Here is a 27,608-nt window from a genome sequence, read left to right as displayed (position 1 = left end):
GTGGTCAAATTCCAGCTCTCTACACCCCACCGAACTGGAGATAGAAACATAGGTTTAAATCATTTTTGAAGCCTCATCATTTTTCCACCGTTGCAGCAGCCCTTTAAACTTTGGATTGGACCACATGGGCTCTGTGGTGGTTGCCGGTACTCCTGGCAAATGGTGGCCCCATGGGCGGGAAAGGGGAACAAAGGGTCATAAACACTAGAGCACTGTTAACCCTTGCCCTCCCGACCTGATCCCTATGTATATGTTTGGTGCAACCACATAGTAGGGCAGGAACATATGAAACAGGGTGAAACACAGATTGTGCTGAAGCAGGGGAATGCATACAGATTATCACACATAATTACTTTAACCCCTCGTCTCCTGCATGATGGTAGGGGTTGCCAGCTGGGGGGTAACCCCTTTATTACCGGGCTAGCAACCCCATTGTTACAGACGGGATCTTGAACCACGCTTGAAGAAATCATGAATCACCCTGAGACTGGGGTTGCAGGCATTTTTATATGTTTAAGGGTCCTATATTTAACATCTGCACCCAATCCCTAATTCATAGCATGGACAGAAATGGCTTCCTGGTTTGCACGGAGCATGTGCAAACTTGACACCTAAGCTGCTTAGCATACTGGGTCCCACTTCATCCCTGGTGACAGTAAATCTGGGATTTGGCTACCAAGTGTGACTGCCCAATACTGTGTACCAGGATCTGGTACTCAGGGATATCCTGGCCCCTCTAACACCTTGACTCTCTGAGGCTTCTCAACTTTTGATTTCTCATAGACATTGAGGCATTCACTTCGCAGGGGGCCCTTTGAAGTGCGGAGATGAAAGACCCTCAGCTCATTTACTCTTAACATATATGCATGTTAATATGTTAATTGCTGTGCACAGGAAAAGCTTCCTGCAGGTACCATTTAAAATATAACAAAGATACAGTTTATCTATATATATACATTCTGTGTGGGGGGGTGTAACAGGGGAGTTATCCCTGTTCAGGTAATGTGCCTCTAATCCAGCAGTGTGGTGGTTAACTGCTGGTAGTCAATTAACAAACACCACCTGCCTGATTAGATTGCTTAGAAAAGCCTGTCTTTGGAGACAGGAAGTGAGACTCCTTAGCTCATATCTGAGCTGAACTTGGAGACAGAGCAGAGATTCCTTAGCCCACAACTGGGCTGAACCAAGGAAGGACAGATGTCTTGAGCGACAAGCTGACCACAAGACAAAGGGGACAAGATTCTAACCTGGAGCTTGACATTTCCTGTGCACACAAGGGTGCGGTTCCAAGAGAGCAGAGAAGCTTCCCCTACAGCAGCCCAGCTAACAGATAAGACTTTCATTTATAAGACTTTTTATATCTGTTCATTTCATGCTATATGTTTGGGGCTGGGAGACATGCTTATCTAAAGGGAGTTGTGGATTGCATAGTATTTCACTAGAAATACTCCCAAGTGAATAGAAGCTTTGTTTACCCCTTGTTTGGATGGTTTCCTGATGTTAAGGAAACAGGCGCAATAAAAGCCTTATTTAATTTCACCATAACCAGTCTCCCTTGCATACCTCTGTGAGCGTCCGCCTACAGGGGGACACCAAACAATATGTATGGGCTTAGTACATCCTTAGCTAGCTGCAAGTAAGGAGGGACGTCGCAAAGGACGTGTTCCCCGATTCCTTACAATACTGTAGGATTACCACTTTAGTTTATGACTGCTAAATAGCATTTAGCAATTACAGAAAAACAAAAGCCCTTACATTCTTAACACCAGTTAAAAAGTCATAGATACCATAGATACTATTTGAACAAAGTTAGAGATTTCAGGAAATCTACAGTACTTGTTGATAAATTTGCAAGGCACCATGTTAACTCTCACAGATTTAAAACTATTCTCAGATTTTTACAGTAGTATCAGCAGCCTCATAAACGTAAATGTAGTCTCACAGATAGAAATCAATACTTTTTGGGGCCTGAACCCCCAAATGTCATTGATTTTGGTCATTGGTTGTTGATATCTCTAAAAAAGCCAAAAATGAAAAAAAATTTGAACACTTTATTAAATGTCTTTTTAAAACTGTAAATACTGTATGCACCAGCATTTTGACTTTGTTTTAATTATTTTGTATTCTTTATGCTATGATATTAATTGCGTAATTTATTTGGCGTAACTAAACTGACTGAAGCAAACTTAATCATTTCCTGCTTCTCAATTGACAACATATAGTCCAATTTAAAAATGTATACTGTAGTTATTATTTCCATAATTCTGTTTGAGGTTAATAGGTAGTAGCTATAAAACTAGTGGATCTCTCTTGAAAACTGATAAAAGAGAAAATGAAAACGTCACATTTCCATAATAAATATAAGAGATATGGCAGTTATAAAATATGGACATTTCTATTGCGCACTTGAAAGAAATGCATAAAATGGACCACATACAAACTACATCTAGAATACCCTAAAATACCCTCTAAAAAGCCACATTGTTCATGAGTAGAATTGTTCACAGTATATTATATATATATATTAGATACAAAATGTATAAAACATGTTGTCACGGGAGACCAGTACTTTTAACACCTTTACCTTCCGTGATCAATTAACTAGGCAGGACACAGTAGTGGAATAAAATGGGTTTATTCTGGTAAAACCAGCAGGCATACAATGGAACACAAAATATAGGGAATACACGCTTCACTGGGGTCTGGGGGGAGTATTTAACCTCACTAGGTGCAGGGCGCCTGCTTCATGAAAGTTTACCCTGTACGCTCCACGTCCAGGAACATCACAGTACTATCAACTGAATAGATTCCTGGCTTACCCCGCTCACTGGGTCTTGGTTCATACCAGACCTTGGTCGTGTCCATAGCACTTGTCCTCAGCTTGGCTAGGCTTCTCCAGCACCTCAGTGCCCAATGCTTTGCTATTATTGCGAGCAAAGAACCTTTGAAAAGCCCAGCTTTGCTTCACCGGACAAAGCCTGGGAATTAACAAGATGGTCTCATTCTCTGATCGGGCATTCCCCTTACATAGACCTCGGTGTCCTATGTCTAACATGGAACAGGGACTGTCGACCAGCCAGCACATGGATCGTAGTGCAACCACCACTCACAAGAGGGAGTCTTAGTTTGTTGCACTTGTCAGAGGAGGGGGCGTACCGAGGGGCTCAGGTAGCTGGCAAGTGGGAAATTTGAACTGGCTAATGGGAACAGTGCCTACGAGTAACGGCTTTACCATTGCCAGCCCCATTCCTATCGCTGGGTAGATTCCACAGTGTCTAAGAGAACAAAGAGTCTCCCCCATGGGGAGCCTTGTTTTTGGTTATGTTTCTCCGCCCTTCCCTGCTCAACCATATGGCCCGACACCTCGCTACTCCAATCCTCCCTTTTGATCCAACATCTCCATGCAGACATCCTGGATAATTGGATTACCAGGACTGCCTTCATAGACATACAGGTGCAGCGGCCGTTATTGAAACACTTCACGCGGTGTATACCTCGGAATACCCATGTGATGGTGCGCGATTGCTTCCAACCGTACCGCCTTAAGACGCGAGTGCAGGCGAGTGCAGAAAATGGCATTTTAGTGTTCTGGCTTTTAAACACATGAAATTGACACAGTAGCACAGTAGCACAGTGCTGTACACATTACAATTCATTCATTTCATTGCATTTAATTGCACACAATCCATGAAATTCAAACGAAGCAACCGCGATAAACACGTGTGCCTGGGGCGGTTAGCCACGTTAATGTCGTGTGGAGAACAGCAGCACACACGAAAACGGCAGCACCGGGATTTGTTTGAATGACGGCCGCTGCATCTGTAAATACCCAGTTTAAACACATTTATTTCTCTAATCTGGGTTTGGGGACTTGGATGCTAAAACTTAGATTTGCTGGCGGGGAAGAATATTTCATAGGGGACACATAGGGGTATTAAGGTGCATATGCCTACCAACTAATCAGACACCATTTGCGGGTAAAATTATGGGACAACCAGTAATGTTGCCCCAAAACATTTACACACATTTTAATACTTTTTCCCCTCAGTATCCAGTTTTAACATCCTGTTCCCGAAGTCTCAGTTCTGTACCTATGATGTATAAGAGGTACAAAACACACACATTGTCTTACAGTGCTGATAAGCCGCCAGGGACCCTGGCTGGCTACCCCCACCATCACACATGCTTATTACAATGTCACGGGAGACAAGAACTTAACCAAGGGATCAGGGATTTTTATTCCAACCGGAGAAAGCAAGCCCAACACAAAAACAAAAATCAGAGCTAAAATTAAAAACACTTAGGCATTCAGCGGGAATCCTAGCTGTCTACGCACTGAGCACCACATTGAAGTCTTACTGAGAGTTTGCTTCCGTACTCCATAGGGGTAGGGATCATCCAGACATCTGGTACAATTTGAGGTGTAGCACTTTCAAATCTACGCTGAAAAGTGCTGCCCTCTGCTTCTCCAGGAACACACCGTGTCGTAGCAGAAAGCACTTTCAAATTTTACAGTGTCTCCAACAGAGCCTCAGAGTACACTGCACACTTCACCTCTCTGGCAGGATCCGACAGATCTGTGGAGTGCTGATTGGGCTCTCCTTTTCTAGCTTCCCCACTCCCATAGGAAAGCATGGCAGATGGGATGGGGACTAATCACAGCACGGATGCTGTGCACGGACAAATCAGGTGGCGAGGGCTCATTTGCATGGGCCATGGGGACAGTTAAAGGAATTGTGGAGGGAAATAAAAACTAGCCAATGGGAGCAGGCCCCACCAGAGGGATTCGGCAATGGCTTCCCTTGGCTGACTGAACAGTACATTTCCTCCAGGGCTGGTGCTACTCTTGCTGGGGAGGCAACTATTTGTTCTGTTTTTCAGGTGAATGGCCCCCTGGCCTAATTTAGGCATGTAAAGGAAGGGTAACGCAGGTGTCTGGTGGCTATATGAGCCCAAAGGATTGGCAGATGCCAGGGACCAGAGTTAACCTTTACTTTACTGGTCACAGGGCCACTTTTCATCAAAGACAATATTGTAGAACTATTGTACCTGTTCTAGCAAAATTTTGGGGCTATGCACTAAGATGTGTGTTTCTGCGCCCGATTGGAAAATGTTTGCTCGGCCAATAAATAGTGAAGCCAAGCGTGGGATTCACTAACAAGTTCAGGGCATTTTGTACCGACCGAGCAAAAATCTGCACGATCACGCAAGCTTTCCCCCTCCCTCTTTTATCGCACTTAAACTTGTAAAGCGTGATAGCTGATAGAAAAAAAAGCCACCTGTAAGAACTGCATGGAGACGCTGCGTCTCCATGCACAGCTCTTACAGGCGACCATGAAGCATACATATACATTTTAAAAATAGTGTACATGTGCAGGGGGTCTCCTGAGCTGAACCACATTGGGGACCTACTTCATGAGATACAGGCCCCATTATGGGATACTAGTACCCCCTGTGCTTTTAAACCTCCCGCGTCACGTGACCGGGGGATTTAAATCCTGCAGGGGGATACTGGCACCCAATAACGGTGCCTGTATCTCATGAAGTAGGTGGTACCCATGGCTGAAACCAATGTGGTTCAGCTCAGGAAACACCCTGCTCATGTACACTAGTATCAAAACACATCACAATAAAAAAAATGTCATTACCGTTGCAGATAGCCGATTTGGTAATGACGCTGCATTAATATAATTTGGAGCAGGGGGTCTTCTGAGCTGAACCACATAGATTTCAGCCTGGGGGACCCCCCACTTCCCAAGTTACAGGCCCAGATATGGAGTGCCGTTATCTCCTTTATTATTTACATGTCACACGTCAAGCAACGTGGACGCTACAAAAATGGCGGTAACACTGGCATCCGATGCCCCAAACTGGGGCCTGTAACTCGGGAAGCAGGGGGTCCCTGAGCCATAAATCAATGCTTTTAAACTCAGGAGACCCCCTGCTCCCGCACACAATTAAAAAAATTACATTAAAGCAGCTTCATTACCTTAGCGACTATCCAATAAAGCAATGAAGGGGTTAAAGCACAATGGCATGTTGATTGGGGACAATTGTCCCAAATAAACATTGCACTACACAACACACCCACCCCCGTGCCCCCAACAACCCGTATACATACATAAAATATCTTAATTTTTCTTTTATGCACAGGAATTATATTAAAGGCTGGCGGTGTCCCTCGGATGGTCCCTGCAGGTGTTCGGGGTCCCCGCTTCCCTGCGGTACCAATCCTGTGCCCAAAAAATAAAAAACAAAAATAAATACTTTTAAATAAATACACCTCCCCCCCACACATACAGTACAATAATGGTCAAAATTACTATTATCCAGCTATGGATAATAGTGCATTTGCCCATTTAAAAACATTAAGCAGCATAAATAAGTAAATAAATTTGGCACTCACCCCTGCCTGGCTGCCACGATGAAGGCTGTCCTCATCCTCATCCCGTCCATTTCCTCCGTTGCTACAAACAATACAGAACATTAAAAAATACAATCTAATGTCCCCTAACCCTTTAATCACTTTAGCGTTTAGTAACCATTATAGTAATTAAGGGCTTAACCCACCCACCCGGGTTAATACTACCCCTCCCCAACTATCCACTCGGTAGGCCTAACACCCATCCTTGGGGCTTATACCCTCTTCACCCACCACCGCTACCTACAACAAACAGTAACACACATAACAGCCCCAATACGCACACCAAAGGCCCCCAATAAACAATTACAATAATTAATAATCAATAAAAAACCATAAAAACAAATATTTATTTATTTTACACACAGTATTAATATCCAAGGCCGGTGGGGGTCCAAGGGTGATCCCGATGGGTGTCAGCAGGCCCCACAGTGCACCCGGGGGGTACCCACGGTGTCTGGGGTCCTCCAGGTGGTCCCCGTGGGTCCCTGTGGGCCCCAATGGGGTCCACGGGATGTCCTGTGGGTGTCGGGGGGTCCCCAAGTCATCCCCACGGGTGTCTGGGAGCCTTTGGGTGGTTCCCACAGAGGTCTGGGGCCCTCAGGTGGTGCCCGTGGGTCTCCGGACCCACACAGCTTTGGGGTCCCCGGTTCTTCCCCACGTGTGTCCCCCATGGGTCTTCAGGTGGTACCCGTATGTGTCCAGGGGTCCTCAGAGGATCCTCGTGGGGCCCCACTGCCCTGCGGTACCAATCCTGTATTTATAAAAATAAATATGGCCTACATTTCAATAAATACAGCCCCCCGCCCCCACCAAAACACATACAGTACAGTAATAGGCAAAATAACTATTATCCAGATATGGACAATAGATTATTTGTCCATTATTAAACACAGAATTATCCATGCAGCATAAATAAAGTAAACTGAGTAAATGTTACTTTTATGCCTGTAGCACTTATTCCCATGACCTGTTATTTATACTATCTGTTATTTATTTGATTACCACATGTATTACCACTGTTAAGCGCTATGTACATTAATGGCGCTATATAAATAAAGACATACAATACAATACAAATAAAACAGTTGTACTTACCCCTGGCAATATGAAGGGCGTCCTCATCAGATTACTGCAGGTCCATCTCCTCCATTGCCAGAAAGCATACATACAGTAATAAATACAATCTAATGTCCCCTAGACCCATAATCACCTTAGCGGTTAATAACTGTGAAAGTAATTAAGGGGTTAACCCACATCAGCCACCCACCCAGGAGGCCTAACCACCCTCCCCAGGCAACCACCCCCACCCTTCATCCATTCATTGGTACATTTAATATGGGCATAATTGATCAATATATCAAGAAATGGTGAAGGATTAAAAAAAACAGGCACAAATAAAAAACATTACTTAGCCAAATAAAAGACACCACATAGCCAAATCATACACAGCACATCTATATATATGAGTGAAATAATGTTTGGATGTCTGTTTGTGCCCTCTGTGATTGGCCGGTGGATGGCAACACCCTATTGGCCTGCAGGGTGGCCTGACGTCACGGCCACGCCTATGCAGGGCATGACAGTCACACCACCCTCACACCGTGTGTGCCTCTTGGACTCACTCTCTTCACTCTCCATTTGGTGACTCACTCTCTTTACTCTCCTTGGTGACTGCCAGGACACTGGCTCCTACTCCTCCATTTCATCACTGCTGCTCCTCTCCACACACCTCAAGCCGTCATCCCACCTCTGTTAGCTGTGGCTTGCTGCCAGGGGCGCCGCGCAGCAAAAAACACCGCTATCCTCCCGACACCGTGTGCCACCCTCTGACAGAGAGCTACATGCCGTGCCTGAGCCTCCAGGTACCATCCACCCCCGCCACCGCCACCCTCCACCCACTGCTCCAACCCTCAACCTGCCCCGCCGCCTGACACCTTCCACCCGACCCGGCACCTCACAAACTCCATGCGTATTGTGAAGCCGTGCTTCTCCACTGGCACCACGACGCTACCTTTCCTCCCAGCGCATCCCTTCCCCCTCGGCACTCCCTTCCTCCTCGGTGCACCCTTCCCCCTCACCACCCTGGTTGTCCACGCGGGGTGGGAGATGGGTGCGGGGGGGAGCAGGGCAGTGGCAGGCGCAGCACGGCTGACTGTCCCCTGGGCGGGTGGTAGGGGGAGATGGGTAGCCTCCTGCTAGGATAGCTGCCTTTCCTCCCCCAAACCATCTCCTCTCCCCACTGGCACTCACCTCCAAACTTGCGCCTCCAACTCATGTCTGTGTGTGTATGGGAGTGTGTGTGTGTGTGTGTGTGTGTGTGTGTGTGTGTGTGTGTGTGTGTGTGTGTGTGTGTGTGTGTGTGTGTGTGTGTGTGTGTGTGTGTGTGTGTATGGAGACAATCTGTGTGGTGGGGGTGATGCAAGGGGGGCAATAATGTGAGGTGCAAGGGAGGGTAGAGTGATGTGAGGTGCAAGGGAGTGTAGAGTGATGTGAGGTGCAAGGGGGGGAGAGTGATGTGACGTGCAAGGCGGGGGACAGTGATGTGGGGGCCAGGGGGGGTGGAGAGTGATGTGGGGTGCAGGGAAGGGAGACCGCAGCTGTGAAGGAGGAAGGGGGAACGGAGCTTTGAAGAGGGGGGGAACGGAGCTGCGAAAGGGAACAGAGTTGTGAACGTGGGGGCCAGCGTTGAAGGGAGGTAAATCACGGGCAATGCCGGGTATATCAGCTAGTAGCCAAATAAAATACAGCACATATCAAAATCAAACACAGCCAAATAAAATAAAGCACATACTGTACAGTATCAAAATCAAACCCAGCAAAATAAAATACAGCACATATCATAATAAAACACACCACATAGCAAAATAAAATACAGGACAATGCCAATTAAATAGATAATAAATGCCAATAAAACAATTGAATGGAACGGTGGCACAGCCCATATAATCTGTGCATCATTTAATACTATGGGGGTCATGCACTAAGCAGTGATAAATGCTTTTAAGTGAGATAAAAAGCTATTATAGCGTGATATTGCCTGCTGAGAGATTCACAAAACAGTGATAAGTCTTTTAAGTAAGATAAATGCCTTTATAGCGTGATACTGTCTGCTATGAGATTCACAAAGCAGTGGTCAAAATAAAATAAACAATCACAAACAATCTCCTACAGCCATGGCCCCTTTTATTCTCCAACATCACCGCATTTTTCCGGGATTATTTTCAGAATGCCATGCACTTTACCGCACTTCACCCCGTTCATGCCGCGTTCATACCGCGTTCATACCGCATACAGTATATTCAATATTACGGGGGTCACGCGGTAAGTGGCGGAAAGGCACTTAGAGAAAATCAGGCCCTTTTCCTGCCTGGGATTGATGCCGGATGTCTCCGGAGCTGATACCCATTAATAGCAACACCGGAGCCCCCCAGCATGCATCTGAGGCAGGAAAAATGCATTTAAAGCCCACTTTATTACCTTAGCGGCTAACCGCTAAGGCAATGAAGGGGTTAACCAGCCGTTTCAGGTTTATTGTGGTTGGCGGGGGTGGGTGAAGGGGGTATTTGGCCCTTGTTGCTTGTGTAGGGCTTGCGGGGGGGGGGGGGGTTTGCGGGTGCACTTAACCCCTTCACGACCTTAGCGGTTAATACCGCTACGGTCATGAAGGGGTTAAGCCCTCCCGCTACCCACCCTCAAGCCCTAAACAACCACCGTTGGGGCTAATAACCCCTTCACCCACCCCCGCTAACCACAATAAAAAAAATACACACACAACAGCCCCACACTAAATAAATAAATAAATATATATATATATATATATCCAAACAAGAATGACCTAGGCGCAAGTAAAAACAAGAAAGAGACAAACATAGGGTAATACGTTCAAACAATTGGTCTATTGGATGGTAAGATATGCACTTACAACAGGTAGAATAAAATCAGGCCTTGTATCCACTCTGGGATCAGGAACGATGAATGATGATCCAGGACAGCCAGCAACAAGTCATCTACAGGAACCGTATCCTCGTGTGCAGTGTCACATATAAGAAGAGAAGTGGGACACATACATAGTGTAACACAGTTTATTGTAAAATTAATAAAAAGACAATAAAGTAAAATACTCACACTTTGTGAGTTTGGGTAAAAGCGTTTGAGAATTTAGAGCTTCTCACACTCATCAAGGGTAGGTATCCGTGGACTTATACACAGTTCCAGTTAACTCCTTGCACAATGTCCTTATAACCACATGCGATGTTATTGCCAAACTTCCAGGGGTATGGAGTCATTTATTTATGCACTCTCTGTAATGTCCAGAGCCTCTGAGGGCGGGGTACTCTTATAAATGTTGCAAACCCGTAGTTAAGGGCCGTGTGTCTCTGTGACTGCACCTAATGTGCTAGTAGTACTCACGCTACTTCAGGGGTATGGTGTGGCGTTTTTCCCCCTTCGTTGTTGTCCGTTTTGTTGGTCTGCGGACCACCCCGCTTCACTCACTGCTCCCGTCCTCCGTGGCTGTTCGCATGCACGCGGCGGCGTGGTGACGTCACGTCTCCTCGCGAGGTTACGTCTCCAAATCTCCCGGTCACTGTGTTAGTCTTCGTCCCTCACCAACTGATGCGAAAATATATACCGAGCAGGCACAACGATACAAATCACTGCCAGACAGCTGGATATTGCTGGCTAGTGTCCCCAATGTCCTGTGTTCACTCACAATGCTCCAAAAATCACGCCCTACGCGTTTCTCCTTTCGGCTTCGTCAGGGGCTGATCTCACTGTGTGTCCCTATTCCTGTGTAGATATACCCTCCTCCATTACGTGATTGGCTATCTAGTTAATTAGTAATTACAAAAAGCACCTCTCAGATTGAAATTCTCCATTCCGTTTTACATATGAAAGTGTTCTATAAGGGTTTAGCTTATTTCTTAATGTTAGCAATTTAAGTACATTTGAGTGTGTTACCAACATGTGAATAAAGCAAGTATTACAAGAGTCTATATATATTTGTTATCATTATAATTACACATAAACCTCTGATTCGAACTTTATAAAGAGCAATTAAATACAATTGATTAACCATTTGTGTCTTTCAATTTAAACAGGACTCACTATAGTTAAGTATTTTTTGGAAATACCTTCTTTAGAGAGGCTATATATTTGTATACCATATTATATACTTATACATTTTGCTGAACAATTTTGTATAAGTATTTTTAATTTGGATATATTATTCCACTTATTTTCAATATGTTACTCATAGGGGGGTGGTGTAAATGTAAAACTATTTACGTTAATTGTAACCACTGTGTGATATATGGGCATTTCAAATAGGATAATATGTATTTACATTCATTCATTAATTTTATACCTTTGGGTTACTTCGTTTGAGCCCAATGTATTTTATTGAGACCAAAACTTAACGACGTATTTTTTGGATATAAATTGACATGATGATGACTTATATATTATATCAAAATCCACAAATGGTTGCATATTTGCCAACTAATGCTAGGCAATGATTTATTACATGGCATATTTAATGGAGATACTATATTCAGGGCAGTAGCATATGTAGATATATCTTACTAATACATAACAATTCTTATACACAAGTTAGAGCTTAAATTTTCAAAGGTTATTTAACCACATCTTTATAGTCATATGAATGCATATCTTATTCTTATATTTGGGAGAGGGATAATTTTATCATAATTTCATCCACTTAGTTTTTTAGAGATTTGTATGTTGATCACAATGTAAGACATATATTTAACACAGATATTATCTAACACAGATATTATTTAATCTCTTAAAAAAGATCCCAGGTCTATGTCAATATTGAGACCTAGCGGAGTTAGTGTTTTGAGGGCATAGATCCAGTATGTTTCCTGTCTTGATATTTTATTCACGGGGTTACCCCCTCTCCAGCTAGGTCTAATTTTCTCGATACCCACAAATTTTAGACCTTTAGGGTCCTGACCATGGAAATCTTTAAAGTGTTTTGACACACTGTGTTGCTGTAAACCCCTTTCTATGTTTCTTACATGTTCCGCTATGCGGATTTTCAATTTTCTTGTAGTTCTCCCAATATATTGTTTGTTGCAAGGGCATTGCAACAGATAAACTACAAAGCTTGAGTTACAATCGATCATGTCTTTTATGTCATACTGCACCGACACACTTTATTCGAGCAAATACCCAGTATGTACCTGGCAGATACCTGGAATGCGCCGCTCCTCACCTCTGACAAGCCCCGTTGTGTTTGCCTACCCAGCCTGGGTTCATGCCTGGCTGACGGGCGGCTGATCTGTTAAATGATAATGATTAGGATTTAATAGGCTGCAATGCTTCGCGTGTCTACCAGATGGCATAAATTCATGAATTGTAATGCAGTATATATATATATACTGTGCAGTATTGCAGCCAGCGGGAATAAAATGCTTCAATCCCTGCCTGGAAAATACCTCAATGCACTCGGGCAGAAAACAGTCACAAACCTCAATACACCCGGGTATACCCGAATTCGTGGGACTAGCCGAGCTCGAATAAAGTGTGTCGCCAGTGTAAGTGTCATTTGTGACTTCTGATCTAATCGATTTGTAACTCTTTACTGAGTTTGGATGAAGTTTGCAACCTTTACACATTTGACATTTAAAAAACCCTGTCGTTATAGTGACGGGTTTCACATTGTCCTTTTTTAAACAACTGGGGGCTAGTCTTTGCTTTAAATTGCCTGCCCTAGTAAAGATAATCTCCGGTTTGGACGGTAGAATCTGCTGTAACATAGGGTCTTTATGTAGAATGCCCCAATGTTTATGAACAATCCTCCTAATGTCACTAGCAGAATTACTATATCTCGTCACAAATGGGATTGATGTTTTACCCTCTTCTCCCCTCTTTGTGACTCTAGTTTTATATTGTATTAGTTCTGCTCTATCCATCAAAGAAACTCTCTTATATGCATCCTCTACTGTATCTTTTTTGTAGTTTCTCTCATCAAATTTAACCATTAGATCTTTCGCCTGTTCGTCAAATACATGCTTTTTTGAGCAATTACGTCTAATTCTTTGCATCTGACCCAATGGGATGTTATTAATCCATTTTTCGGAATGTCCGCTATTACCCAGTAAAAAGTTATTGGTGTCAACACTTTTAATATATGTTTTCGTTTCGATCTGTCCATCTTCTATATAGATAAGCAGATCTAGGAACTCGATCTGTTTGTTACTGTACTTCATCGTGAACTTCAGATTATATGGATTATTATTTAATCCAGCTAGAAACACCTCCAAAAGATCTGTGCTACCCTCCCAAATCAGGAGGATATCGTCTATGTAACGATGCCATGATACCAAGTTTGCGCCAAACGCGTGATTGGACCAAATATACTGGTCCTCCCACATACCCATAAAGATATTTGCATAATTTGGCGCAAACTTGGTACCCATGGCAGTGCCCCTCACCTGGAGATAGAACTTGTCATCATTCCAGATGTAGTTGTGACTCAAGATGAAACTGATGCAGTCTATAATAAAATCTACCTGTGATGAATCTAGAATTTTGCTGTTCGTCAAGTTATTTCTAACAGCAGTGCACCCTTGTAGATGGTCAATTACTGTATAGAGCGAACATACATCACATGTCACTAACACATAACTGTCCTTCCACTCAATATCCTGTAAAATATTGAGAACCTGAATTGTGTCTTTTAGATATGATTTCAACTTACTTACAGGTTCCTTTAGGAAGTGGTCAATATAACCAGATAGATTTGACGTGAGGGCCTTAATTCCCGACACTATGGGACGACCTGGTGGGTGGATGGGATCCTTGTGGAGCTTTGGCAAGTAATAAAATATGGGAATTCTGGGAGATTCTATATATAAAAATTCCCACTCACTTTTGTTTAGTATACCATCCTTAAGACCTCTATTAAGTAATCCCAACAATTCTGTCTGGAACTTCTCAGTTGGATTGCTTTCCAATGGTTTGTATGTTACCGTATCTCCCAAGAGTCTTAATGACTCCAGATCATAATCTTGTCTGTTGAGGATCACCACCCCTCCCCCCTTATCTGCAGTTTTGATTACAATATCGTCTCTTCCCATTAGTTCTTGGACCGCATCAAGTTCCTTTTTGGTCATGTTCTTATGGATACTATGTTTTTTCTTTCCTTCTAGTTTCTCCATATCCTCCTGCACTAATTTACTGAATGTATCAATATGTCCTCCCCTTAGGTAGCTAGGGTAGAACAGTGATTTCTTTTTACATGCAGTATGTATAAATCTTTCATTAATTGTGGTGTTTTCGTTTCTTACTTCCTGTGTCACATTTTGTTTCATGAAGTACTCAAATTGAAAATGCCTAATTTATGGGTATCTACAGTGCTGGTTTTTTTGGTGGCTTTAACCCCTCCTCTAGTCCCTCTTTTAGTGGACTTTCTATTTTCCTTTTGCGGGGTGACGATGTTTTGTGCATCGTCTGGGGTTGTGTCCTTTCTCCCCCCGCTCCCCCTCCTGGTTTGTCTTTTTCCTGTCTCCTCTCTAAAAAAGACCTGGATTCTGCAGATGTTGTTGGTTTTTCTACTTCTTCAAACACCTCCTCTATATCCTCATCTTTACGTGTATGGTTCTGTGGGGCTTGTTTTTTATAGTTCCCTTTCCAACTTTGTTTTCTAGGTCTATATTCCCCAGAGCCTCGTCTATCTCTATCATGCCAATATCTACCCCTATTATCTCCCCAATGATGATAATCTTTTTTATAATGATAATTAGATTTTGGGGCATAATATTGGCTATTGCTCACATTTTGATGGCCTGTTTGGTTTTGTGGGGGTTTATTGTCTTTAGATTCAACACTGGGCTCTTTTTTATTTTATTTCCAAGTTCTATAACAATTGTTTTGATAATCCTCTTTATCCCTCCTTGCTTTTCTCTGTTTACGTAATTTTGTATCTCTTTCATTTTTATCAACCCTCAATTTAACTTTCTTCTCTATTTCCTTGTATTTTGAATCCTGATTGATTAGATCTAGTTTATTTTCTATCAATTTAATTTCTTCCTCAAATTTCACTAAACTTTTATTGCGGTGCGTAATTAAAAATTTCATTAGTTCCATTGATGCCTGGTCTAGAATTTTATTCCATTCATTCATAAATTCAATATTGTCCTGATCTGTGGTTGGATCTTTAAAGATCCTCAGACCTCTTGGGATTCTATTGGTAGCAATATAATGCTCCAATGATCTAACGTCCCAAATGGTCTTAGTCTCCTTAATTAATATTTGTTCTAGTTTAAGGAAAATTGATTCCAGATTTTCTTCTTCACCTGTAGTGCTTTCTAATCTTACATCGTCTGAAAAGATAATATCGATATCTACTGCTCTATGATTCCTCATATAAAATATAGAGTCTGGCTTTACATTAGTGGCCATAATTAGCCTAATGTGGTGCTGCTATATGTACCGTGGAAGAAATAATACAAAAATGGAAAACTACAATAAGCGCAATCACAATTAGACAAATAATGATATTAAACCACATATATAGGAGGGTATACTACCTCACAATCTAGCTTTCCCTGATTAAGTCTGCAGCCAAAAGGTCTACCGCTCCACGGGCTGGTAAAAAGGAAAATCCAAACAAGAATGACCTAGGCGCAAGTAAAAACAAGAAAGAGACAAACATAGGGTAATACGTTCAAACAATTGGTCTATTGGATGGTAAGATATGCACTTACAACAGGTAGAATAAAATCAGGCCTTGTATCCACTCTGGGATCAGGAACGATGAATGATGATCCAGGACAGCCAGCAACAAGTCATCTACAGGAACCGTATCCTCGTGTGCAGTGTCACATATAAGAAGAGAAGTGGGACACATACATAGTGTAACACAGTTTATTGTAAAATTAATAAAAAGACAATAAAGTAAAATACTCACACTTTGTGAGTTTGGGTAAAAGCGTTTGAGAATTTAGAGCTTCTCACACTCATCAAGGGTAGGTATCCGTGGACTTATACACAGTTCCAGTTAACTCCTTGCACAATGTCCTTATAACCACATGCGATGTTATTGCCAAACTTCCAGGGGTATGGAGTCATTTATTTATGCACTCTCTGTAATGTCCAGAGCCTCTGAGGGCGGGGTACTCTTATAAATGTTGCAAACCCGTAGTTAAGGGCCGTGTGTCTCTGTGACTGCACCTAATGTGCTAGTAGTACTCACGCTACTTCAGGGGTATGGTGTGGCGTTTTTCCCCCTTCGTTGTTGTCCGTTTTGTTGGTCTGCGGACCACCCCGCTTCACTCACTGCTCCCGTCCTCCGTGGCTGTTCGCATGCACGCGGCGGCGTGGTGACGTCACGTCTCCTCGCGAGGTTACATCTCCAAATCTCCCGGTCACTGTGTTAGTCTTCGTCCCTCACCAACTGATGCGAAAATATGTACCGAGCAGGCACAACGATACAAATCACTGCCAGACAGCTGGATATTGCTGGCTAGTGTCCCCAATGTCCTGTGTTCACTCACAATGCTCCAAAAATCACGCCCTACGCGTTTCTCCTTTCGGCTTCGTCAGGGGCTGATCTCACTGTGTGTCCCTATTCCTGTGTAGATATACCCTCCTCCATTACGTGATTGGCTATCTAGTTAATTAGTAATTACAAAAAGCACCTCTCAGATTGAAATTCTCCATTCCGTTTTACATATGAAAGTGTTCTATAAGGGTTTAGCTTATTTCCTAATGTTAGCAATTTAAGTATAGTGAGTCCTGTTTAAATTGAAAGACACAAATGGTTAATCAATTGTATTTAATTGCTCTTTATAAGGTTCGAATCAGAGGTTTATGTGTAATTATAATGATAACAAATATATATAGACTCTTGTAATACTTGCTTTATTCACATGTTGGTAACACACTCAAATGTACTTAAATTGCTAACATTAGGAAATAAGCTAAACCCTTATAGAACACTTTCATATGTAAAACGGAATGGAGAATTTCAATCTGAGAGGTGCTTTTTGTAATTACTAATTAACTAGATAGCCAATCACGTAATGGAGGAGGGTATATCTACACAGGAATAGGGACACACAGTGAGATCAGCCCCTGACGAAGCCGAAAGGAGAAACGCGTAGGGCGTGATTTTTGGAGCATTGTGAGTGAACACAGGACATTGGGGACACTAGCCAGCAATATCCAGCTGTCTGGCAGTGATTTGTATCGTTGTGCCTGCTCGGTACATATTTTCGCATCAGTTGGTGAGGGACGAAGACTAACACAGTGACCGGGAGATTTGGAGACGTAACCTCGCGAGGAGACGTGACGTCACCACGCCGCCGCGTGCATGCGAACAGCCACGGAGGACGGGAGCAGTGAGTGAAGCGGGGTGGTCCGCAGACCAACAAAACGGACAACAACGAAGGGGGAAAAATGCCACACCATACCCCTGAAGTAGCGTGAGTACTACTAGCACATTAGGTGCAGTCACAGAGACACACGGCCCTTAACTACGGGTTTGCAACATTTATAAGAGTACCCCGCCCTCAGAGGCTCTGGACATTACAGAGAGTGCATAAATAAATGACTCCATACCCCTGGAAGTTTGGCAATAACATCGCATGTGGTTATAAGGACATTGTGCAAGGAGTTAACTGGAACTGTGTATAAGTCCACGGATACCTACCCTTGATGAGTGTGAGAAGCTCTAAATTCTCAAACGCTTTTACCCAAACTCACAAAGTGTGAGTATTTTACTTTATTGTCTTTTTATTAATTTTACAATAAACTGTGTTACACTATGTATGTGTCCCACTTCTCTTCTTATATGTGACACTGCACACGAGGATACGGTTCCTGTAGATGACTTGTTGCTGGCTGTCCTGGATCATCATTCATCGTTCCTGATCCCAGAGTGGATACAAGGCCTGATTTTATTCTACCTGTTGTAAGTGCATATCTTACCATCCAATAGACCAATTGTTTGAACGTATTACCCTATGTTTGTCTCTTTCTTGTTTTTACTTGCGCCTACACTGGCGACACACTTTATTCGAGCTTGGCTAGTCCCACGAATTCGGGTATACCCGGGTGTATTGAGGTTTGTGACTGTTTTCTGCCCGAGTGCATTGAGGTATTTTCCAAGCAGGGATTGAAGCATTTTATTCCCGCTGGCTGCAATACTGCACAGTATATATATATATACTGCATTACAATTCATGAATTTATGCCATCTGGTAGACACGCGAAGCATTGCAGCCTATTAAATCCTAATCATTATCATTTAACAGATCAGCCGCCCGTCAGCCAGGCATGAACCCAGGCTGGGAAGGCAAACGCAACGGGGCTTGTCAGAGGTGAGGAGCGGCGCATTCCAGGTATCTGCCAGGTACATACTGGGTATTTGCTCGAATAAAGTGTGTCGGTGCAGTAGGTCATTCTTGTTTGGATTTTCCTTTTTACCAGCCCGTGGAGCGGTAGACCTTTTGGCTGCAGACTTAATCAGGGAAAGCTAGATTGTGAGGTAGTATACCCTCCTATATATGTGGTTTAATATCATTATTTGTCTAATTGTGATTGCGCTTATTGTAGTTTTCCATTTTTGTATTATTTCTTCCACGGTACATATAGCAGCACCACATTAGGCTAATTATGGCCACTAATGTAAAGCCAGACTCTATATTTTATATGAGGAATCATAGAGCAGTAGATATCGATATTATCTTTTCAGACGATGTAAGATTAGAAAGCACTACAGGTGAAGAAGAAAATCTGGAATCAATTTTCCTTAAACTAGAACAAATATTAATTAAGGAGACTAAGACCATTTGGGACGTTAGATCATTGGAGCATTATATTGCTACCAATAGAATCCCAAGAGGTCTGAGGATCTTTAAAGATCCAACCACAGATCAGGACAATATTGAATTTATGAATGAATGGAATAAAATTCTAGACCAGGCATCAATGGAACTAATGAAATTTTTAATTACGCACCGCAATAAAAGTTTAGTGAAATTTGAGGAAGAAATTAAATTGATAGAAAATAAACTAGATCTAATCAATCAGGATTCAAAATACAAGGAAATAGAGAAGAAAGTTAAATTGAGGGTTGATAAAAATGAAAGAGATACAAAATTACGTAAACAGAGAAAAGCAAGGAGGGATAAAGAGGATTATCAAAACAATTGTTATAGAACTTGGAAACAAAATAAAAAAGAGCCCAGTGTTGAATCTAAAGACAATAAACCCCCACAAAACCAAACAGGCCATCAAAATGTGAGCAATAGCCAATATTATGCCCCAAAATCTAATTATCATTATAAAAAAAGATTATCATCATTGGGGAGATAATAGGGGTAGATATTGGCATGATAGAGATAGACGAGGCTCTGGGGAATATAGACCTAGAAAACAAAGTTGGAAAGGGAACTATAAAAAACAAGCCCCACAGAACCATACACGTAAAGATGAGGATATAGAGGAGGTGTTTGAAGAAGTAGAAAAACCAACAACATCTGCAGAATCCAGGTCTTTTTTAGAGAGGAGACAGGAAAAAGACAAACCAGGAGGGGGAGCGGGGGGAGAAAGGACACAACCCCAGACGATGCACAAAACATCGTCACCCCGCAAAAGGAAAATAGAAAGTCCACTAAAAGAGGGACTAGAGGAGGGGTTAAAGCCACCAAAAAACCCAGCACTGTAGATACCCATAAATTAGGCATTTTCAATTTGAGTGATGTTGACTTAACATCAGAACAAAGTCTGTACTGGGCAAAGGTATGGCATTTGCCCCTAGCAGTAGAATAAATGTTTTTAACACATACATAGATATTAGCAAATTTGCAAGGAACTTGACATTAAAAAAGTACTTCATGAAACAAAATGTGACACAGGAAGTAAGAAACGAAAACACCACAATTAATGAAAGATTTATACATACTGCATGTAAAAAGAAATCACTGTTCTACCCTAGCTACCTAAGGGGAGGACATATTGATACATTCAGTAAATTAGTGCAGGAGGATATGGAGAAACTAGAAGGAAAGAAAAAACATAGTATCCATAAGAACATGACCAAAAAGGAACTTGATGCGGTCCAAGAACTAATGGGAAGAGACGATATTGTAATCAAAACTGCAGATAAGGGGGGAGGGGTGGTGATCCTCAACAGACAAGATTATGATCTGGAGTCATTAAGACTCTTGGGAGATACGGTAACATACAAACCATTGGAAAGCAATCCAACTGAGAAGTTCCAGACAGAATTGTTGGGATTACTTAATAGAGGTCTTAAGGATGGTATACTAAACAAAAGTGAGTGGGAATTTTTATATATAGAATCTCCCAGAATTCCCATATTTTATTACTTGCCAAAGCTCCACAAGGATCCCATCCACCCACCAGGTCGTCCCATAGTGTCGGGAATTAAGGCCCTCACGTCAAATCTATCTGGTTATATTGACCACTTCCTAAAGGAACCTGTAAGTAAGTTGAAATCATATCTAAAAGACACAATTCAGGTTCTCAATATTTTACAGGATATTGAGTGGAAGGACAGTTATGTGTTAGTGACATGTGATGTATGTTCGCTCTATACAGTAATTGACCATCTACAAGGGTGCACTGCTGTTAGAAATAACTTGACGAACAGCAAAATTCTAGATTCATCACAGGTAGATTTTATTATAGACTGCATCAGTTTCATCTTGAGTCACAACTACATCTGGAATGATGACAAGTTCTATCTCCAGGTGAGGGGCACTGCCATGGGTCCAAGTTTGCGCCAAATTATGCAAATATCTTTATGGGTATGTGGGAGGACCAGTATATTTGGTCCAATCACGCGTTTGGCGCAAACTTGGTATCATGGCATCGTTACATAGACGATATCCTCCTGATTTGGGAGGGTAGCACAGATCTTTTGGAGGTGTTTCTAGCTGGATTAAATAATAATCCATATAATCTGAAGTTCACGACGAAGTACAGTAACAAACAGATCGAGTTCCTAGATCTGCTTATCTATATAGAAGATGGACAGATCGAAACGAAAACATATATTAAAAGTGTTGACACCAATAACTTTTTACTGGGTAATAGCGGACATTCCGAAAAATGGATTAATAACATCCCATTGGGTCAGATGCAAAGAATTAGACGTAATTGCTCAAAAAAGCATGTATTTGACGAACAGGCGAAAGATCTAATGGTTAAGTTTGATGAGAGAAACTACAAAAAAGATACAGTAGAGGATGCATATAACAGAGTTTCTTTGATGGATAGAGCAGAACTAATACAATATAAAACTAGAGTCACAAAGAGGGGAGAAGAGGGTAAAACATCAATCCCATTTGTGACGAGATATAGTAATTCTGCTAGTGACATTAGGAGGATTGTTCATAAACATTGGGGCATTCTACATAAAGACCCTATGTTACAGCAGATTCTACCGTCCAAACCGGAGATTATCTTTACTAGGGCAGGCAATTTAAAGCAAAGACTAGCCCCCAGTTGTTTAAAAAAGGACAATGTGAAACCCGTCACTATAACGACAGGGTTTTTTAAATGTCAAATGTGTAAAGGTTGCAAACTTCATCCAAACTCAGTAAAGAGTTACAAATCGATTAGATCAGAAGTCACAAATGACACTTATGACATAAAAGACATGATCGATTGTAACTCAAGCTTTGTAGTTTATCTGTTGCAATGCCCTTGCAACAAACAATATATTGGGAGAACTACAAGAAAATTGAAAATCCGCATAGCGGAACATGTAAGAAACATAGAAAGGGGTTTACAGCAACACAGTGTGTCAAAACACTTTAAAGATTTCCATGGTCAGGACCCTAAAGGTCTAAAATTTGTGGGTATCGAGAAAATTAGACCTAGCTGGAGAGGGGGTAACCCCGTGAATAAAATATCAAGACAGGAAACATACTGGATCTATGCCCTCAAAACACTAACTCCGCTAGGTCTCAATATTGACATAGACCTGGGATCTTTTTTAAGAGATTAAATAATATCTGTGTTAGATAATATCTGTGTTAAATATATGTCTTACATTGTGATCAACATACAAATCTCTAAAAAACTAAGTGGATGAAATTATGATAAAATTATCCCTCTCCCAAATATAAGAATAAGATATGCATTCATATGACTATAAAGATGTGGTTAAATAACCTTTGAAAATTTAAGCTCTAACTTGTGTATAAGAATTGTTATGTATTAGTAAGATATATCTACATATGCTACTGCCCTGAATATAGTATCTCCATTAAATATGCCATGTAATAAATCATTGCCTAGCATTAGTTGGCAAATATGCAACCATTTGTGGATTTTGATATAATATATAAGTCATCATCATGTCAATTTATATCCAAAAAATACGTCGTTAAGTTTTGGTCTCAATAAAATACATTGGGCTCAAACGAAGTAACCCAAAGGTATAAAATTAATGAATGAATGTAAATACATATTATCCTATTTGAAATGCCCATATATCACACAGTGGTTACAATTAACGTAAATAGTTTTACATTTACACCACCCCCCTATGAGTAACATATTGAAAATAAGTGGAATAATATATCCAAATTAAAAATACTTATACAAAATTGTTCAGCAAAATGTATAAGTATATAATATGGTATACAAATATATAGCCTCTCTAAAGAAGGTATTTCCAAAAAATACTTAACTATAGTGAGTCCTGTTTAAATTGAAAGACACAAATGGTTAATCAATTGTATTTAATTGCTCTTTATAAAGTTCGAATCAGAGGTTTATGTGTAATTATAATGATAACAAATATATATAGACTCTTGTAATACTTGCTTTATTCACATGTTGGTAACACACTCAAATGTACTTAAATTGCTAACATTAGGAAATAAGCTAAACCCTTATAGAACACTTTCATATGTAAAACGGAATGGAGAATTTCAATCTGAGAGGTGCTTTTTGTAATTACTAATTAACTAGATAGCCAATCACGTAATGGAGGAGGGTATATCTACACAGGAATAGGGACACACAGTGAGATCAGCCCCTGACGAAGCCGAAAGGAGAAACGCGTAGGGCGTGATTTTTGGAGCATTGTGAGTGAACACAGGACATTGGGGACACTAGCCAGCAATATCCAGCTGTCTGGCAGTGATTTGTATCGTTGTGCCTGCTCGGTACATATTTTCGCATCAGTTGGTGAGGGACGAAGACTAACACAGTGACCGGGAGATTTGGAGACGTAACCTCGCGAGGAGACGTGACGTCACCACGCCGCCGCGTGCATGCGAACAGCCACGGAGGACGGGAGCAGTGAGTGAAGCGGGGTGGTCCGCAGACCAACAAAACGGACAACAACGAAGGGGGAAAAACGCCACACCATACCCCTGAAGTAGCGTGAGTACTACTAGCACATTAGGTGCAGTCACAGAGACACACGGCCCTTAACTACGGGTTTGCAACATTTATAAGAGTACCCCGCCCTCAGAGGCTCTGGACATTACAGAGAGTGCATAAATAAATGACTCCATACCCCTGGAAGTTTGGCAATAACATCGCATGTGGTTATAAGGACATTGTGCAAGGAGTTAACTGGAACTGTGTATAAGTCCACGGATACCTACCCTTGATGAGTGTGAGAAGCTCTAAATTCTCAAACGCTTTTACCCAAACTCACAAAGTGTGAGTATTTTACTTTATTGTCTTTTTATTAATTTTACAATAAACTGTGTTACACTATGTATGTGTCCCACTTCTCTTCTTATATGTGACACTGCACACGAGGATACGGTTCCTGTAGATGACTTGTTGCTGGCTGTCCTGGATCATCATTCATCGTTCCTGATCCCAGAGTGGATACAAGGCCTGATTTTATTCTACCTGTTGTAAGTGCATATCTTACCATCCAATAGACCAATTGTTTGAACGTATTACCCTATGTTTGTCTCTTTCTTGTTTTTACTTGCGCCTAGGTCATTCTTGTTTGGATTTTCCTTTTTACCAGCGTGGAGCGGTAGACCTTTTGGCTGCAGACTTAATCAGGGAAAGCTAGATTGTGAGGCAGTATACCCTCCTATATATGTGGTTTAATATCATTATTTGTCTAATTGTGATTGCGCTTATTGTAGTTTTCCATATATATATATATATATATATATATATATATATATATATATATATATATATATATATATATATATATATATATTGTGACAAACGCCCCTCTTTTGTAGTGCTGACGTCTGTCTGGGTTCTTCCCGACACAGTCTTCTATGGTTAATTATACATCAAAACAGGATCATGCAAAGTATTATATTGCTTAAGTCAGGCTTCTGCCTGCTTTATTTTCATCCGAGTAAGGTACTGCAGCTTTAACATGTGTAGGTTAGAGCCACTCAGACATTTTCATTCAGCAGTTCACTTTATCAGTGTCATAGCATTTCACACAGTGTCACTTTTAAGAAATAAAAACCAAATCATATAAAGAAATCTTATCCCTTTCAGGGAACTAACTACACATCAGAATCAGCCTCTAACTGCGAACTAACTGGGCCAACTAACCTGGTTCCCCAGCTTAAAGCAATGCCCTCTCATTTAGGATCACTAGATACAGCACAGTCTTTTAGCAACAGCAATAAACATTTGTTTTGTTTTGTTTTGTCTTATCTGTTCGTGGTGGGAATACGGTCCCAAGTGTCCAGGCAAATCCTCTGGTACTGTGATACTTGGAAGGGCCGTCCACCCCGAACTGGATTCCGGGGAGCAGCGATACCCCCAGCCTCCAGGCTCTAAGGAGAGAGAGTGAAATGCAAAACCTCTCTGCTCTAAATACCTGTGCATGTGATTAGAAGAACAGGTGAGGGAGAACTAGACATATTGTAATCTGTGGTCTGGATTTTCCATCCAGCTGCCTGAGTAAATGGGAAGCTGTGGAATGGATCATTTTTAACTATTCCTGCACTTTCTGACCTAAAATGGGCAGAAAGCTGCCTAACATCTTTGGACAATGTCACATATCCCCCTCCCCAGCTCACACCTACTGGGGTGAGCGGCCATGGACCTCACTGGGGTGAGCGTCCTAACTGAAATACTTGAGCTAACTCCTCAGTACAATATTAAGTATTCACATGACACGAATATGAACTTTTTCCATGGCAATTATGGACAATAGGTTTCGTCATAAGAGACTATACTTGGCAAATATATTTTGTTGCTCTCTATTAGGGAACTATTTTGAAAAATAAGTGTCTAGCACAAATTCTTACAACCCAGGATATGCTAAATATATTCACAAAACCAGACAATTTCTATTACCTCCCTGGGTTTTTCTACTCTAGAATATGAACCTCATTATATATTTACCAACCGAAAAGGGCATTTTTTTTTTTTATATATATATTGTAAGCTACCAATAATTTGATTTTTTTTTTTTTATACTACAGCCTTGTAATCTTAAGGGCCATCAACCCTGTATTTCAGTTTTAGGATAGCAATCGATTTGTCAGACTTAATCTGTTTTTCATCCCTGGTGGCAATTACGGTGTTGACCTTTTCCAGCCTAGTCGTCACCTCTTCCAGCTCACTCCGTAAGAGAGACTCTGTTTTCTTCAAAGCCTCGTACTCGTGTAAAGCTGGAAGTATACACCTCTGTAACTCGGCGTTCGCTTCTCGCACCTTATTGTTAGATTCTTGCTCCTTCTTCCAACATTCTCGCTCCTTCACCACATCCTGCCACAGGACTTCATAATTATGGCGGGCAGCTTGGAGTGCAGAAACCAAAGCCTCTTTATCCTGGTTCAAGGATTCAGCTTCCCTTTGTTCCTCCTTTTCCTTTGCCACTGTTCCCGTGACAATTCTGCCGGTCACTCCGGCCTGCAGCACATCTCAGGGCCTTTCTGACGCATGTCCTGACAGCGCAGGTTCAAGTGGCTCGGTCACTTCCCCTGTGACTTGAGGAACAGTTTTCTTTTTATTCTTCTTTCTTTTTGCTTTATTAGCTCCAGAGATATCAGTGGTACTGGGCAGACACTCACTGGTAGCTTCCACTTCTTGCTTGCACTCACAGGGCATTGCTTGCTTTTGCAGCTGTTTGTCTTTGAATATTTTGGGGCACACATCTTTCATGTGCCTTACTTCACGACAGGCCCAGCATACTAAATTCATCTGTGGGTACGGCTCTCCTCCTGGGGCCACATACGAGTCGTCGTCATCATCATCGTATGGCCTGAAGGGACACTGTTTTTCAAGATTACGTGCATTGCAAAACAAACATTCCACGTTGGCCATTTTAGAAACCCGGCAGAGACAATTTGCTAGCTGCAATTTCACTCACTTCAGCAACTTACATACAGCACTTGCTAGCTGCAAATTCACTCACTTCAGCAAAAGGCATTAGCTTTACAAACAGCACTTGCTAGATGCAAAAAAATTTTCTTCAGCAAAACATTTTGGTTTTCTGTTTGGGTTCAGGGTGCTATTGCATCCACACTTCGCACATTTTCTGTGTATGCTAGAAGCACAACTGATATACACAGTGGGACAGACTTCACTCATAGAATCTGTACTTTAGTTCAGCTGGGCGGCCATTTCAAAGCCCCGCATTTATTTGCAAACCCACAAACTTTTTAGTGTCGACCCGCATTCTCCACCATATGTGACAAACGCCCCTCTTTTGTAGTGCTGACGTCTGTCTGGGTTCTTCCCGACACAGTCTTCTAGGGTTAATTATACAACAAACAGGATCATGCAAAGTATTATATTGCTTAAGTCAGGCTTCTGCCTGCTTTATTTTCATCCGAGTAAGGTACTGCAGCTTTAACATGTGTAGGTTAGAGGCACTCAGACATTTTCATTCAGCAGTTCACTTTATCAGTGTCATAGCATTTCACACAGTGTCACTTTTAAGAAATAAAAACCAAATCATTTAATGAAATCCTATCCCTTTCAGGGAACTAACTACACATCAGAATCAGCCTCAAACTGCAAACTAACTGGGCCAACTAACCTGGTACCCCAGCTTAAAACAATGCCCTCTCATTTAGGATCACTAGATACAGCACAGTCTTTTAGCAACAGCAATAAACATTTGTTTTGTTTTGTCTTATCTGTTCGTGGTGGGAACACGGTCCCAAGTGTCCAGGCAAATCCTCTGGTACTGTGATACTTGGAGGGGCCGTCCACCCCG

This window comes from Ascaphus truei, chromosome 2 (assembly GCF_040206685.1).
Source record: "Ascaphus truei isolate aAscTru1 chromosome 2, aAscTru1.hap1, whole genome shotgun sequence".
Taxonomy (NCBI): Eukaryota; Metazoa; Chordata; class Amphibia; order Anura; family Ascaphidae; genus Ascaphus; species Ascaphus truei.
This window is presented reverse-complemented; position numbering follows the sequence as displayed.